We start from the raw sequence: 15503 nt of genomic DNA on the forward strand, positions 1-15503 counted from the left end.
GCTGGTGGAAAGGGACTGACACGACGGAATGAGCAGCACACATCCACTGCGGGGAATGAGACTTTTGATTTGACGGGCTATCGGTTTTTCACCTATACTGTTCAACTCCTGTTCAATTATTCAAATAAATTATTCTGAGTGAAATCCGAAGTCTGGTCCTTGTCAAGTGTGGACACCTCGCAGTTAAAAGAAACACTTGACAGTGAAAAACCGCCGACGATTGAAATCTTCACAAGAGCCCACCACAAAGAGGGAGAAGACTCCACCTGGGGGCCTGGAAGAAATCAACTACCTGCCGTTCACCTGTCAGTCCAACAGCCAAAAAAGGCAACATGGCCGAGTCCAAGTCACTCGAAGAGCTGAAAACAGAGCGAACTACAGTAAAGAGACTTTTTTCCCGACTCACCAACCATATAACGAGGACCCACATGGAGATGTCTGTGGAGGAGCTGCAAGATAACTTCAAAAGACTCACAGCAGAGGGCGCTAAAGTGATGGATGCAAATGAGGAGCTTGAGGCTGCTTACATTGCACAGGGCAAAGGAACCGAAGCAGAGGGCGCACCTGAGTTAAGCGACCAACAGAGAGCTGACATAGAGAAGACGGAGAAAGAGTGTGAGCAGAAGTTAAAAGAGGTAAAGCACCTTGTCCAGGAGACATTATGGGCCTCATGTGGTGAAAGAGAACTGACCCTTGCTCTAAAAGCTGCAGAGGCAGAGTGCGAGAACGTCTCCTCCACTCAGCCTGACACACCCCTGGAGGCATATGACTTTATGCTCCGCCATTTAGAGAGCCTGGTGCACAAAGCCAAAGAAGCGCACCAGACCTGGAACCGCTGGGCTCCACGAGCCGAGAAGCAAGATTTCAATCGTCGGCTAACGGAGCTCGAAACCCTCCTTCCCAAGCTGGTGTCGAGGAAAGCCGCCCTGATTGGAGCAGCAAGTATTAAAGAGGACAGCAACAGAGTACCTGTCACAGCCCACAGCGCAGCCCCTGTTGCAGCCATAAAGCTAAAAGCCACAGCTTTACCAAAGTTTACCGGCAGCCAGCGTGAGTATTACAGATGGAGGAAAGAATGGGAGGCTCTACAGAAGCAAGGTGAACCAACCGGATCCAAAGAGGTGAAGAAATTTCAACTACTTGATAGCCTCGACGAAAGAGTGGCCAAGGATCTACGGCTCTCTACTTACACCTCAGCAGACGAGATCTTCAGAGTCCTAGAGAACCGCTACGGAAACCAAGCCACCATCGCTATTGAGATTGTCGAGGAGCTACAAGCTATCCCACCTGTTCGTGGTAACCACCCAAGAAGAATCGTAGAGCTCATCCAAGCAGTGGAAAAGGCCCTCTATGATTTAAATGAACTAAGCAATGCAGATGCCATAAAAAACCCACTAGTAATAAAATCCATCGAGAGCAAGCTGCCAGAGTCCCTGAAGAAAGACTGGCTTACCCACGCTGCTGACCCAAGAAATGCTGTAAGCCACCAGAACCGCTTTGACAAGCTACTGGCATACCTCCAATCCCAAGAGTCTATCTACGAGCAGTTAGAACAGCTGAGAGACATCGACCCTGCCAAGGAGAAGACCAGGTTTCAAACAAAGTATGCCCGAACAAGGACAACTAAATCCAGCAGTGAATTAGGAGGCTGCATCATCTGCGGAGATCCAAAACACAAAAGAAAGCTCTACATCTGCAGGAGGTTTAGAACACCACAAAGCTCCAGGAAAAGAGGGACGCAGTGCAACAGCTCGGAGCCTGCAAGAGGTGCCTCGAAATCCACAATGAACCCTGCAGAAAAACTACTTACCTGTGTGGGAATCCAGAGTGCAGAGACCAACACCACTACCTTCTCTGTCCCTTACCCAGACAGCTGTCCCAAAGACCCAAGTTTGGTCCGGTGAGAGCTGAGGGAAAAATTACACCGAGGCCCAGGAAGAGTTTCTTTCCAAACTTTCACCTGAGCTAGCGCAGCAGTGTCGCAATGCTTTCTGCAACATCGCATCTCGAGCATACAACTCCACTGCAGCAGAGAGAGGAGAGAGAGGCCTTCTGGAGGAGACTGGTCTGCACGAGTACCCTGTGATCCTGATGCTCCTTAACGTCACTGCCAATGACGGGCAAAGAATCGGAACACTTATTGACCTGGCGTCTGACACAAATTACATAACCCACAGAGCTGCAAGCAAGCTGAACCTTCGCAGTGAAGATGTCGCACTAGTCGTCCATGGCGTCGGAGGGATGAAAGTATCTGTCGCTACAAAGCGCTACCTCCTCAAGATCAGAGTCAGGACTCCAAAAGGAACTCTGAAGTCTCACCAACTGATCTGCTACGGACTTGACAAAATTGCAGAGGTGCACCGACATGTTCAACCTGACAAGCTGCAGAAAATCTTTCCTGATGTTCCCCTCAAAGACTTCATCAGACCCAGAGAAATCCAGCTTCTGATCAGCCACAAAGAAGGCCAGCTGGTGCCCCAAAAAATCCGTTCAATTGGTGACCTGGTGCTCTGGGAGGGTCCACTAGGCAAGACAGTCGGGGGCATGCATCCAGACCTCTTTGAGGAAGTCACCCTGATGGCCCATTCGTCCAAGACTCACTTCGCCAGATCAATGAGAACTTCAGCAGTCAAATATCTCGAATTCAAGACAGACCCAATTTCCTGCCAGTATCCCGACCACCCCGAGACCCAGTCTAACACAGCCACCAGCAGCAAAGACTTTCTGAAGTGGTGGAGGTGGGAGAGCATCGGAGCCGCCTGTCAGCCGAGATGTGGAGGGTGTCGCTGCGGGAACTGCCAGCCAGGGGGAAAGGAGATAACTCTTGCAGAAGAAAGGGAGATGGAGATCATAAGAAATGGTTTGACATACACGACTGGAGATGTACACAGCACCGAACCACACTGGCATGCTAAGTATCCGTGGACAGAAGATCCAGCAACCCTGCCAAACAACAGGAAAGCAGTAGAGGCAACATTCCTCAGAACTGAGAAGCAGCTATCAAAAGAACCTGAGTGGAAGGCGGCCTACGCTGCACAGATCCATGAGATGGTGAACCGCAGGGCCGCAATGAAGCTGTCCAAAGACATTCTGCAGAGTTGGACCGGGCCAGTGTGGTACATAAGTCATCTCATTGCACTAAACCCACACTCAGTCTCCACCCCAGTCAGACTAGTGTGGAACAGCAGCCAAAAGTGCAGAGGTCTCAGTCTGAACGACATCCTCATCAAAGGTCCTGATGTCCTGAACCCAATCCGAGCTGTCTTATTGAGGTTCCGAACTGGTGTCTACGCTGCCCTTGGAGACATCCGGAAGATGTACAACTCTGTCTGGCTGGAAGATCGAGAGGTCCACCTGCACAGATTCCTGTGGCGTGACAGTGAAGATGCCGAAATAGAAGATTTTGCCATAACAAGAGTCAACATCGGAGACAAACCTGCCGGTTGCATAGCCCAAGTCGCATGCGAGAAACTGCGAACTTACCTTCATTCAGTCACTTCAAGGAAGAGAGACGCGTGCTGGGAGAAGATGTATACGTCGACGACATCCTGACTTCACATAACAACCTTGACCATCTGAAATGCCTCACAGCCAACATCAAACACATCCTGAAAGCTGGAGGATTCCACATAAAGCCCTGGGTTTACTCCATTCAAGGTGGGAGGAAAGAACCCAAGGATGAGATACCAAAGACTATGATCCTACCAAACCAGCTGACAAAAGACGACAACAAAGCCCTTGGCCTTGGTTACACCATCAATGACGACAAACTCCATGTCATGGTTGCAGTTAACTTCTCAAAGAAAAGGAGAAAGATGCGCCTTGGTCAAAACCTGCTCAGACAGGAGGTCAGAAATCAAACACCTGATCCACTCACCAGACGAGAGCTGCTAAGCCAGGTTTCTAGCCTGTATGACCCACTCGGCCTTGTGACTCCTGTCAAACAAAAGGGTGCCATCCTGGTCAGGAGAGCTTTTCAAGAAGCCAAGGTAAAATACTGGCTAGAAGACTCGTGGGATGCTGCTTTGTCTGAAGGTCTCAGAGAAGACGCTATAAAGCTATTGGAAGAATATGCTGACCTGAGCCAACTTCGTTTCACCAGATCCCTGACTCCACCAGATCTCTGCGCAGAGCCCAGTGCAATCACATTCTCTGATGGCAGCCAACACGCATATGGCGCAGTGATGTATCTTCGCTGGAGTTGCAGCCGTGGTGTCGTTGTGAGACTGGTCGAATCCAAATCCAAGCTGACCCCCCTTGACCACAAAGGGGATCCTGTAAAAGCTGAGATATGCGGAGCAGTCTTCGCAGCCCGCCTCAAGACCTACTTCCAGAGACACTGCCGACTCCAGGTCAAGAAATGGTATCATCTTGTCGACAGTCAAACAGTCCTGGGTGCAATACAGCGTGAGAGTTATGGCTACCAGACTTTCTTCGCAAATCGCGTTGGTGAGATCCAGAGCAGTACCGACGTCCAAGACTGGTGGTGGATTCCAGGGCCAGCAAACATCGCAGATATCATCACTAGAGGGGCCAGTCCAGATGCCCTAACTGAGGACTCCGAGTGGCAGTCGGGTCCAAAGTTCCTCCAACTTCCTGACGATGAGTGGCCAAAGAAATCCGCCAGAGACGTCGCAGCCCAAGCTCGAGACAAAGTCACAAGGATCCAGAAAAAAACATTCGTAGCACTACTCTCCAGATGTCGCCTGAAAACGGCACAAAATCCAGCCCAGCTAGAGTATGAAAGACCACCAGCAGGAGCAGCAGTCCGGCATCTAGTCGATGGAAAGCGCTTCAGCAACCTGAGAAGGCTGATTGGGACTGTGGCTTGGATCTGGAGAGCAGCTAAAAAGTTCTTAAGTGCCGAAACCAGAGACCAAGAAAAGTGGGAGGCAGTACCATCCTCGGGTATCCTTACAGTCAGAGAGAGACGGGACGTGTTTCGAGACCTTTGCCTAGCAGCACAAGAGGGCGTCAACTTCCCAGGCACCACAACAGACAGATTAGTCGTCTACAGAGACCAAACAAGTGGACTTCTAGTTTGTGGTGGGAGAATCCAGACCTTCAAAGAAGACCGCAGAGCTGTTCCCCTCCTACCTTTCCAAGCCTGGTTATCTACCCTGCTAGCCAGAGAAGCACACAGTAAGGGACATGAAGGTGTGGCGGGAACCCTGCTGCGGATGAGGATAAAGGCGTGGGTCATCAGAGGAAGGGTCATTGCCCAAAAAGTCGTTGACAAGTGTATCGTCTGCAAGAAAGCAAAAGCAAGAACCTGCAAGCAAATAATGGGAAACTTACCTGATGAGAGGTCTAGTCCTGCTGCACCATTCGAGTTTACGTCCGTTGACCTGTTTGGACCTTACCATGTGAAGGATGATGTCAAAAAGAGAGTGACCATGAAAGTATGGGGCGTCGTGTTTTGCTGTATGTCCAGCCGAGCCATTCATGTCGAGCTGGCAAACACACTATCAACAGAGAGCTTCCTGCTTACCTACCAGAGATTCACCGCTGTCCGAGGCCATCCCCGTAAAATCTGGTCTGATCCTGGTACGAACTTTGTCGGAGCGAGACCTGTCCTAGAAGAGATGTACACTTACCTGAATCAACAGAGCAAAGAGTCACTTGAAGAGTATGCTGCCAAAAATGAGACGACCTGGATGTGGAAAATCCTCCCGGCCGATTCACCTCACCGAAACGGAGCCGCCGAAGCTGCTGTCAGAGTCACCAAGAGAGCCCTCCAAAGCCTTGGCAATGTAGAAGGTCTTACCTTCAGTGAGTTCCTGACAGTGCTCCAGCTAGCTGCTAATCTTGCCAATGAGAGACCCATTGACGCCAGAGTCCAAAGCCGAGAAGAGCGCATCCAGTACATCACGCCGAACAACTTATTGCTTGGTCGAGCTACACAAAGTGGAGACTTCAAAACTGTCGACTACACCACCTACCCATTCAAGAGGCTCAAAGAAGTGCAAACGATAGTAAACAACTTCTGGAAGTCCTGGAGCCAACTTGCTGGCCCGAACCTGTTCATTCGCAGTAAGTGGCATACTGCTGAAAGGAACGTTACCATGGAGACATAGTTTGGCTCTGCGACCAAAATGCACTGAGAGGGCAGTTCAGGCTTGCAAGAGTCATCGGCGCAAATCCTGATTTCAGAGGTGTCGTTCGAGATGTTCATGTGAGAGTCTCCCCAAGTTCCAGCATCTCTGTGAGAAGCTCAAGACCTGGTGCCGCAGATCCTGGATCAAGTACCATACTGCATCGGGACGTCCGGCGCCTTGTGGTCCTCATACCATGGGAGGATCAAGTCAGAGACCAGCCCACCTGAGAGTACGATCTTTCCGGGCGCCGCCACGTAAAGATCGAGTGGGAGGTGTCGCGCTGATCTGGCAGAGGTGCGCCTGTCTCCCGTGTGCCCGCCTCCTCCTGCATGCCGTCTCACCTGCGTGCCGCCCCGCTCTGCATCGGCAGCTGCGTGTGACCGTGCGTGCGCGCCCTGGCGCACCCTCGACCAGGTGAATTAGATTGAGCAATCAGAAGTTCGCACACACTTCAATCAGCGGGAGCATATAACGCAGTCATTTGGCTGGTGGAAAGGGACTGACACGACGGAATGAGCAGCACACATCCACTGCGGGGAATGAGACTTTTGATTTGACGGGCTATCGGTTTTTCACCTATACTGTTCAACTCCTGTTCAATTATTCAAATAAATTATTCTGAGTGAAATCCGAAGTCTGGTCCTTGTCAAGTGTGGACACCTCGCAGTTAAAAGAAACACTTGACAATATTACTCTTCAAAGGTAAATTATGAATGAGAAGTGTGTGTGTGTTTCCTTTAGGATGACTGGAAGAGAGGCTAAGTTACACTCTTAATCAATGACGATGTTTTTCTGTGAATGGATGTGGCTATATGGACGGAATTAACGTCATATTTTGACAGAATAAGTAAATAGTGCCTGTAAAAAAAGAAAATGTTAATAGTTGACTGATTGAAGCGATATATAGTCGGCTTTGTTGCTACATTGGCACGTTAAGTGCTAAGTAGAATAGGCTCAAATCAATATGCTATATTTAAGGAATTAGCCTGCTAGCTTCCCGTTACAATGTTGACTAAATAATAAAATATAAATCAATGACAAAAACCCTCCCCGTGTCTACGTGATTAAACTTTAAAAAATTTTGAATGCATTTCCTGTCAAATTGCACGCTTTTATTTTGTAGTTTGTGTGTGTATTTCCTTTCCTGACCGGCTTGACGGTGGAGGTGGCATGACAGTGGAGGTCTGCAGTTGGACCCTCTTGAAACTCAGGAGCATCACCCTAGTTACAGCCCAGCTACCTGTCTGCAGGCATAACGCTCATTATATGCTGACAAAAAAGGTGGATGCAAATCTCTGCAGGTAGCCTACAACATCTGTTCTGCTGAATTATGCATCCACGTCTTAAGTTCCTTATCAGAAAAGTCGCTGATCAAACGCAGCTATCACCACAGATTGTTTGCTACATCTCAAGGCATGCTATATCCACTAAGTGTAATAACTTATTGATGACTCTAAACATACTTCTATATTTACTTCCAATCAATCATCCCCTCTGATGAACCCCACAAACAGTATAACGTTATCGTTTTTGAACAGTACACTTGGAGGTGCACGGCTCTCCACGGCGAGCAGGCAGAACTCTGCAGCTGCCGCTCCCCCCTCGGCTCTCAGCTATTAAACCCTTCCTGTCCCTCCGGTTCAGGTGCAGCCACTTATAATAGTATCTGACTAGCATGTAACTGAACAGTGAGTCCGTTACAGTACGAAGCCAAATCTAACATTGCCTGTTTGTAAAGTTTACCGTTAATATAACATCAGCTAACTGAGAGCTGTGCCAGAGATGTTTGGCTGAGCCTTACTTTACAACTTAACACACGCCTTTTCTTCAAAGCATTATCACCCTAATGTCTAACACTAAGGTTAATCTAATACATTTTGGCTTTTCTCTTCTTGCTGACTTGTCTTTGACTCCTTAAAAGCTGTGGTTAGAACACACTAACTCCTGTTAATTTAGCATCGTTAGCAGCTTGGGGCTGCGCCTATCTGGCTAGTTAGTGTAACGAGCTAAGCTAACAAGCTATGCTGACAGCAATACCTGTTAAATATTGTTAACACATAAATAAAATAAAGCAATTTCACTCACCAATTGAAGCACGTACTTCGTGGAGGTTCTCTCTCCAATAAACCGTCACTGGGCTAGGAGTGACAGAGGCCAGAGACACCTGTCAATCAAAGCGGCCACGCCCCTGTTCTGGCAGAAAATTGTGTCCTCTTAAATTTAATCTTTTATGTATGATCTTTTAATATTATTATTACTATTCTCATTATGACATAGATATATGTATTGTGTTTTTTTTATCCTTAACCGTTCCTCTCCTATCCTCCTTATGTTAGTCCGTCCACATTTACTAGGGTTTAGGTCAGAGCTGTGAGATTGTTTTGGTGTTTTCCTCTCTTGTTGTTCCTCTTCTCTCCTGGAATGTTCATTGAAGGCCGAGAGAGGATCTCTGTTCCCCAAAACTATAGATAGGCCTACCTAGACTGTGTAAAGATGCATCCCTTTGCTCAGGGCCAGACGCAAATTCTCTAGCTGACATAGGCTGTAGGCCTATATGCCATACAATTTATTTGTAACAACTATCCATAAGCAAAATTTATAAATGAACAAAACTATAGGCTATGCTTGACCATTAAAAACAGCTTTTTGGGAGGGGGGGGGGTGGGGGTGGGAAGTAACACACATTTAATAACAAACCGGATAAAGCCATCAAGTTCTTAAAATAACTCCCGCACAGAGAAAGAAATACAAGAATAAAATCACAACAGTTTGGAAGGTTATTACAGCATTTACAGCCAACAAGCTGCAGATCAGCTGCAGCAGTCACGTCTGTGTTGCCTAAGCTCAGAGGAATGGGATGTTTAACGAGCTTTATTACCTGCTGTAATCAGCTGTTCCGCTTGTTTTGGAGAGAAAAACTTCCTGACCGATGAAAACTTAAAACAACAACTTCAGACCCAGTATTTAGCTTAACTTCATCAGCTGTTCACTGTAAACACACCGCTGCACGCTGGCATTCCGAGCAATAGGCCTAGATTTAATGCCGACATACGATCTCAGGCGGCCATCGGTGAGACTTGTGTGGATAACAAACTGGATAAAACCATCAAGTTCTTAAAATATCTCCAGCACAGAGAAAGCAACATGAAATAAAATCAAGATAGTTTGGAAGGTTATTACAACATTTCCAGCCCACAAGAGCTGCAGATCAGCTGGCTGGACTCTTTGTCGCCTGAGCGTTTAAAGCCTAGTTCACACTACATGATTTTTAGCCGGATTTTCCGCTCGGGCGAGCTTGGCGACCGTCAGGCTGTGATTGGGAGTAAATCAGCTGTCGATCAGGGGTCACCAGTCGTTATGTGTGAACTACTCAACGACGCACCAAAACGGCTCCCCAACACATTTCTGACACATCGCCGATGTCGGCCAGATATCTAGCATGCCAAATATCTGGAAGAATTGGCCGACTCGACATCCACATCCAGCCAATGAGAGCAGGCAGCTACTTTTCACCGCAAAACACTTTTTATTCACCTCCAGCTCTCTCTGTAGTTCAGACAATCCCTGCTACCTGCGTGTGCTAATCCATTCTTTCACCCATATTTTTATAATTGAGTCATTCTACGGAAGGGGTGCCATTTGCACTTTCTAATTTTCCAAATTTTCACCAAGACCAAACTTTTTTTGTTTTACTTACTTACTTAAGATATGTTAAACCCCCCAGAAAACATATTTTCCCACCTCATGCACAAAATCATTATTAATATTATCCTTTTTATTTAGACATGGGAGCCATTCTTGTACCACCCTGTCACATGTTTTCCTACTAGTAAATTGTCCTTTTGGTGGAAACCATCAATACAAGTATGTAATTTAATCATTTTTTATTATTCTTAGATTTTCAATCTTGAAATATGAATTCAACAGTGGCCTCATTGTTTGTACAAAAATGCTAATTCACTTAAAAATGTCTAATAAAGTTACATTTATTTGATTAGTCCACAAAACAAGAATTTTATTCAACATTAATTTATGGACCATTTCACTTACTTTCCATTATTTTTTAACAATATATGACCCTGTGAGGGGTGGTAACTGATGGGATGGGATGGACAAACTGTTTCTGTTTGTTGTTTGTTTTAGCCTTCATCTAACATTAGAAACTTTAATTAATTTTGGATATAAATGTAGGTGTGGCTTAATGATAGGCATACAAGATCCTATATATATTAGGGCTGGGCACTTTAACGCGTTAAAGCATTAATTAATTAACGCCGAAAATTATTTTATCGCACATTAACGCAGTTTTAATTTTAGTATTATTAGCTGCACAAGATTTACAATAAATATTTTATTGCTACTGTGTAAAGGGTGCTGCTGGTAAAAAGCACCTTATTTGTTTAAAGTGCTTGCAAACCACATGTTATTACACTTTTGTGTATATAGCAGTACATTTAAATTAAAATTGCGCAATAAACTACTTTAGAATTCATTATTCAATTTTACGCGTAACAATGCGATTAATCGCAAGAAAATCATGTGATTAATCACGATAAAAAATTTTAATCGTTGCCCAGCACTTATATATATATATATAGCCTCCAGGCTTAAAAAAAAGCCTGGAGGCAGGTCATTCTGCTCTTGGCCAATGCTTGGCTTTTTGCTGAAGTAGGCCTACAGTCCAATCACAAGTCATATTTACTCAATAGAGGGATTGGCAGACTGCTCCGGCAATGAAAGACGCGGACAACATATGTGTTCATAAAGCACGGCTCGCTGGACGGGCTGGCTGTCTGTCCAAGCAGTGCATGGATGTGGAGAAGAAAGCTGCAACGGGTTGTAGCTAAGGGTGGTTCATCAGCGCTATGGATGTCTCCTGTGGTGTTGTGTCGGGAGATGCAGTAACAAATCAAGTCAAATCAAGATCTTCGCGACTTGCTTGGATCCCGATCATTGCCACTCGCAGTTAGTATATTTGAACTTTATTTGTCTTATTTCATCAGTACATTATTAATTCAAAGTGGACAGGGTTCACTGCAATCCAAATCCGTACTACAATCAATTAAACTAAATTCAAGTCAGCTTTATCTACAACAACAAACACAGTTACGCTTACTGAGTGGCAGAAAGACGAGCAGCAGTATAGCTTGAATCAGCTAAAACACAGACAACACATCTAAAATGGGAAAGAGCTGGACCACTGGTTCTTTGGTAAGCAGTAAGGATCACTGTCGAGTCCGACTGCCTTTAATTTGAGCAAATAATCACTTGTTTTACTCACGGTTTGCTAAACGCAACCATGCTAAAAGATGTTTTGCCACTCAGTCCAGCGTGTTCCGGAAGGGGAAGTGACATCAGTGCATACTGTTAATAACTGCTGTGTTCGAAACGGAAGGCAGTTGCCTCGCTGCCTCGATACCGTAATAGACAAGTGAAGGCAGCTCTGTTTACATTAGTTTAGAACAGCCTTCTAGGGCAGCACTTTCGGGAACGTGTGACGTCAGCATGCCGTCTTGCCTTAGCATAAGCTAACTAGCTATTGAAAAGCCAAACGGCTAACAGACGCCTCAGAAATCATACTGAACAAACTTGGTTGGTTACAGTCACGGGCTAATTTGATAGTGTTCATTGTTTAGTTCTCGCTAGATTTTCAAAAATCAAAGCGAGAAAACTATTAAAAACCTTTAAAAACGTATATTTGTGTACAAATTCGGCTTGTTTGTCCGCCAACTTGACCAGTTTTCGAAAGCTCCGGCAGCCGCAGACACGCTGCTTTATGGGTAATAGTCAACTTCAAGTCATCATTGATGCTGCCTTCAAAACTGGCCGTTACTGAGGCAGCTTGAAGGCCTCTCAGCAGTTTCGAACAGCACTCTATGCCTCGCTGTCCTGTTAGAGAACTTCTGAGACAGCAGTTTAGCCCGTTCCGAACACAGCCAACATGTTGGAATTAAATGAGAGATCTAGAAATATCATAGCTGGTACAACAGATCGTCCTGTCTAACAAAAACAGTGCATTCAGAGCTCTATTTTTGCATTACGCTGCCGACTGTGCAGGCAGGGGTGTTTCCAGGCTCACTGGGCTTAGCCCAGTCCAGAAATCTTTCACGTTTTCACCTTTTTATTTACAGTCTATGGTTTTCACCCCCCACCCCCTGTTGCCGCCCAAAGTACGCCTGTAAAGCAACAGTAAATGACCTCTACACAGTAACTCTAACATCTGTCTCTTTTTCTGATAATAATTAACACTGATAATATTAACTCGGGTGGGAGTGGGGGTCCTCCCCCTGAAAAGTTTGGGCTTTAAACACTTCTGCATTCTGGTGATTGTTTTTGCACCAATTTATTGAGGAAATATCTGAGGTGACAATTCAAAATAAAATAATTTAGGCGTAATATAATGCAGTAAGGCTGTCAGTCATTCTGTATTGATGTCAGATATGTTTCTCCTGTAGATCCACTTTTCTCTTTTAATTTAATCCCAGCTGAGTCTACATACATGCAGGCATGCCTGAAGTAGCCTAAGGCCTTTTCACCTTAATGATAAATTAGCTTAATTAATTTTAATTTAGTTTAAAAAGAAATATTGATGAAATGTTCAATCAACCCCCCCCCAGACGATTTTGAGCATTAAATACTTAATTTCCTGCATTCTGGAGACATTTTCTGCACCAATTTATGGTGGAAATGTCTTTATTTTTATAAAGGGAAGGGCAAAAGTTGGGTGGCAGGTGACAATTCAGAATATAAAAATATAATAGAATGTAATGCAGTTGCTTATTCCTTTTTTGCCTTAAGTTACTTTCACTGCTGTGCGGCGGCTGTTAACCGTTTGTGATAATACATTGACTAGACACTGACCGACAACATTTATATTTGATTACAATTTTGTAATTCAGAATCCCTGAAGCTGTGAGCAATGCGCTCTCACTCGCTCTCTCTCGTGTTCTTTCTAAATGCAAGTAGTCTGAGTAACGGTGGTTGGTCACATACGTGAACTTCAAACAAAATGTATCAATTATTGCGGGTAGCCTCTGCTCTTTTTAGACCTTAGAGAGAAGCTGCGTCATGAAGATTACTGTATATTAACATGGAAAATATTTTGTTGCTGTTGTTGGGTTACACCATACTTGGGGTTACACTCAAAACATCCGGGGCTAAAGCCCCGGAAAAATGACGTGGCAAAGCCGTTGATAGATATATTCTCCTGACAATTCACCTTGCCTCTTGGTTTGGTAAAGGCACAAACAGGTGGGAGCTTCATTCAAATGTGCCAGTTAAAAGCCAGTTGATGCTTTTTGGTAGGAATTAACATTGTGCTGAGAAAAAGATCGGCTTCTGACACAAAGTCAATCTGCAGACAATGTGGGTTTTTTTGTGTCAGAAAGGGCAACTAATCCAACACCATTATGGCATAATGTTTCAAGGAAAATTTTGGTATTTTTAAACCTGGGCCCTATTTTCACATATTTTAGTGTGGACTACTAGGTACAAAAGATTTTGGAATCAGTGCATGTTAGATGGCCTCAGCTGGCAGCTGTGAACTGGCTGAAACATATTACTTTGAGGCCTGTTAAAATTATACATAAGTGGAAATGGGGCTAATATTTACTTCGGTGACCATGGAGTGAAACAATTGGTCATTTACCGGGGTTCGCGTTCACTTCTCCCACTCAGGACCCACCGCTAGTCTCCAAAAGGGCGAGGCAGTGACAAAACCAACGTGACACTGATACAAAAAATACTCCTGAAAGTGGGTAAGCGATGCTGGACAAATCCAATTCCATGACAAGTAAATAAATGATATAACGTTAGAGCGAACAACTACACAGCAAGTAATGAAACTAACGTTATCTAAGTTGTGGAATAGCAAACTTGCGCTACAGCTGCAGCTGCAGCGAAGCTAACATGCAGAGAGGAGGAGACGTTCCCACGCAGCGATATTTACAACTCTCCCGCTACTATAGCTGAAAACGCAACAACAGCCTTGGCAAACTACAAAGTAACGTTAAGCTCAGTGTCCGTGGGCAAGCCATTTAACGTTACCTGCCTGACATCATAGCTGGATGAGTGTTGGGTGGCGTAGTATGCACATCACTTTGTTTGTCTCCACAGCTGAAGCTGCGTTCTAGGCAACTCGGAAATATCAGATCTCAAACTAGAAAAGTTATTTATTTATTTATTTTTTATTTTGCATAACACAATTCAAAAATTAAAGCCACTTAAAGAAAAAAATACAGATCAGGACTATGCAGTAACAAACAAGGTTCAAATTTCAAGTGCAATCACATACTTCATGAACAGCAAGAAATGTGAAGATTTTACAAAAATATATAAACAAATAATTAAAAGCCATAAATGGAAAAGAAAAATAAGCAACTCAAAATAATGCATTTTAACCTCTGACTGGGGTCCAATTATACTTCAGGCCTATTACTACAGGTTAAGGCTGGTGTGGACAAATTTCCATTTGTAAAAAATCTTCCTAAAACAATTTAGATACTTTACATTGCAAGAGAACATTAGATGTGTAATTGTTTCTATTTCTGTGTTACAGAATGCACACATTCATTAGAGTTAATGTTAAATCTTAGTTGTAAACATTAATTGCAGGGATAAATATTATTCATTGTTTTAAAGTGTACTTCTCTTTAGCTTTAGGTGGCACAGGAAAAGTGAGGTATACTCATCTAACTTTCTTAGAGGTCACAGGGGAAGGAAAACATTTCTTGGTTAGAACTTACATTTCTTATCTAAAAAGTGACATGCTATAATGGACAATGTGAAAAGTCTAGGCACCATCAATGTGTACAATAAGGCTTCCTTAATCACTTGAATGAGGGCTTTTGGGATTTCTCTGATCACAGCACAATATTCTCTATTAGTACATTTTACACTGTGATTACGTCTTAACTCATTGTAGTCCAGTATGTTGCCTCTGTCATCCATTAGATGTTGAATAGACCAGATACACCACTCAAAGTCAGAGTTCCTACTTGTGAACCCTGACTTCACGCAGCTGAATGACATCACACAACAATGGCAGCTACAAAGCATACATTATAAATAGTAAACCATGAAATAAAAGGCAACATAAGGTATGTGTGCTTGTATTTAAATTAAAGTAATACATACCATCATATAGTAAAAGCTGTTCTCTGTTTAAATTGATAGAAGGTAGAAATACAGTGGTGTGAAAATTCTTTTGCATGTTTGTCACACTGAAATATTTTGGTCATCAAACAAACTGAAATATCAGACAAAGATAACACAAGTAAACACAAATTGCATTTTTAAATGAAGGTTTTTATTATTAAGCGAACAAAACCTACATGGCCCTGTGTGAAAAAGTGATTGCCCTCTAAACCTAATAACTGGTTGGCCCACCCTTAGCAGCAACAACTG

The 15503-nt window shown here is 44.3% G+C and overlaps 1 protein-coding gene across 2 annotated transcripts in view; it reads right to left on the reverse strand.

The window, feature by feature from the left end:
- The window catches only part of LOC119887161 (complement C3-like), a 34620-nt gene extending 20364 nt beyond the window's left edge, over positions 1–14256 (reverse strand). The window contains exon 1 of one of the 2 annotated variants that reach the window (XM_038698070.1): positions 14145–14256. The gene's annotated coding sequence lies outside the window, so the exon portion shown is untranslated. The other variant, XM_038698069.1, reaches the window with a different exon arrangement.
- Positions 14257–15503: the final 1247 nt, after the last annotated feature.

The sequence above is a fragment of the Micropterus salmoides genome, unplaced genomic scaffold (genome assembly GCF_014851395.1).
Source record: "Micropterus salmoides isolate LMB-PRFRI ecotype aquatic unplaced genomic scaffold, ASM1485139v1 Ms_hic_scaffold_4026, whole genome shotgun sequence".
Taxonomy (NCBI): domain Eukaryota; kingdom Metazoa; phylum Chordata; class Actinopteri; order Centrarchiformes; family Centrarchidae; genus Micropterus; species Micropterus salmoides.